The following is a 2,417-nucleotide window of genomic DNA, read 5'->3' as shown; positions in this document are numbered from 1 at the left end:
TGTGAAACATTTAAAGGATCATGTTGAACTTTTGCAGGATCATGTGAAACCTTTAAAGGATCATGTGAAACCTTTGAAGGATCATGTGAAACCTTTAAAGGACCATGTGAAACCTTTGCAGGATCATGTGAAACCTTTAAAGGATCATGTGAAATCTTTGCAGGATCTTGAGAAACTTTTTCTGAATCCTGAGAAACCTTTGCAGGATCATGTGAAACCTTACAGGATCATGTGAAACATTTAAAGGATCATGTGAAACATTTAATGGATCATGTGAAACATTTAATGGATCATGTGAAACCTTCAAAGGATCATGTGAAACATTTAAAGGATCATGAGAAACTTTTGCTGAATCCTGAGAAACTTTTGCAGGATCATGTGAAACCTTTGCAGGATCATGTGAAACCTTTAAAGGACCATGTGAAACCTTTGCAGGATCATGTGAAACCTTTGCAGGATCACGTGAAACATTTAAAGGATCATGTGAAACCTTTAAAGGATCAAGTGAAACCTTTAAAGGATCATGTGAAACCTTTGCAGGATCATGTGAAACCTTTGCAGGATCTTTCAAAAGTACATAAGGATAATTTTTTTCTCCAAGTGTCTACTTACAGGCTCCGTACATTTACACATTTTAGTGTCAAGCTTTAACCCTGTTTTTGTTGAATTTACTGTAATTGTTTGACTCAGCTGTAAAGTGTTGCAGAAACTTATGACCATGGGGGCCAAATATTACCCTGATTTTTAACCAGTTCAGTCCTATTTGTTTAAATGCAGATTATTTAAAAGATCACACAGTAGATCTCAAACTGCCCTAACTCTGAGCTCATGCACATTTCTTCTGTCCTGTTTTTCTTCCTTGTCTGCCCTCATCACATCCACCTCCTCTGTGCAGTTCACCCACCCTGGAGCTACTAGAATGGGAAGTTGTTGAGTGCAGCTACATGTGACCTGATGTCCTTTAAAAAAAGAGCCAGTCTTGTTTAATTACCTCCCATCAATCACGCTGTCAGAGTAAGTTCCTGGTTTTAGACGTGTTTTACCTCAGAAGTGTCGCAGAATATCTCAGAAATCAAGAAAATCAAAATAAGCCTGGACTTGAAAGACTGCGTCACATTTGACTGCAGGAATCAGGAAAAAAATAACGACTCTAAAACCAGAACTATTTTCAGTTTTGACCTTATTCTATCTGCATTAGCTTTGTTCATGACTAAGTGTTGTTTTAACTGGGTCCACAGAAAGTTTGGAGTCCTTGTCAGATGTATCTTTATGAGTCCTCTGTTTGAGGGATGGTTGACCTGGACTGCTTTTTAAGAACCCAACAGTTTAGAGGGGAGGTTCTGACCTCTATGAGTCAAAATAAAATAGAAAATATAATAAAAAAAACTCAATAAAAACCACAATAAAGTTTCTCAATCTTATTGTTTTATTTCCAAATTAACAACTTTTACGTTTCTCACAGGATCAATCTGAACCCATGACCTCTGTCAGACAGAGATTCATGTTTCAGTGAAATATTTCTCACATGACATTTACGTGTTCTCCTGACATACATCACTTCAAACAATGAAAATAATGATGCTATAAAAAAAAACCGCAAGATGCTGGTCCAGTGATAGAAAAAATAAAAAAGGGCTTGTAAACAGATTTTTATGGTCCAACACTGACCTCCAGTGGCCAAACATTAAACTGCATCTGATGTGACGTACAGTAAATAAACAAAGATTTTTAGCTTATTGAAATATACTAGAGAATATCAATAAAAAAATAACATCTTATTTAAAAATATCTTTTAAGGTTCAAATAAAGGCATAAAATAAATATAAACCATTTCAAAAAGACAGATCTTGTTATCAAAAGCCCTGTTTTGTTATAATTGCAGTATTCTGGTCAAAGTAGGAGTATGCTGTTCTCAACACTTGATTTGAAGAAAACATCGCTTCAGATGAAGAGTACCGCTTCATCAGTCATCTTATCATTTGGTCCTGTTAAACAAGCAGAATATAAAGGTAAGAGAAGAATTATTAATGAAAAGCATCTTCTTGTAAGTCTGATTTAAAAGACACTCATTATAATGATGATATAATGTTTTAGACCAGGGCTTCTTAACCTTTTTCACCTCAGGGCTCAATTTGTTGAACATAAAGAGACACGAGGCCCAGTCAGACATTACTAATGTATGGATCAACCTGATAATTATTTTAAATCTTGGTTTGATTTTTATTGTATTTACATCATAACTAAACTATCATAACTAAATTAAATACACTTACAGTTTAAAAGTAAAACTCCTGTCAAATAATCACAAGACATGATTATGACAAACATTTTTATATTGTAACCTGCCCATAACAATTATTTGAACAAATACAACAGTCAGACCACTCAGGTTTATCAACACAAATATATATATATTT

The 2,417-nt window shown here is 34.5% G+C and overlaps 1 long non-coding RNA gene across 1 annotated transcript in view; it reads right to left on the bottom strand.

Annotated features, from left to right (window-relative positions):
- Positions 1 to 1,403: 1,403 nt before the first annotated feature.
- LOC106528724 (uncharacterized) overlaps positions 1,404 to 2,417 on the bottom strand; it is a 3,353-nt gene continuing 2,339 nt past the window's right edge. Inside the window, exon 2 of the long non-coding RNA XR_001311533.1 lies at positions 1,404 to 1,985. This is a non-coding gene — a long non-coding RNA (uncharacterized LOC106528724). The remainder of the gene's footprint in view (positions 1,986 to 2,417) is intronic.

Source organism: Austrofundulus limnaeus, unplaced genomic scaffold (assembly GCF_001266775.1).
Source record: "Austrofundulus limnaeus strain Quisiro unplaced genomic scaffold, Austrofundulus_limnaeus-1.0 Scaffold399, whole genome shotgun sequence".
Lineage (NCBI taxonomy): Eukaryota > Metazoa > Chordata > Actinopteri > Cyprinodontiformes > Rivulidae > Austrofundulus > Austrofundulus limnaeus.
This window is presented reverse-complemented; position numbering and strand designations above follow the sequence as displayed.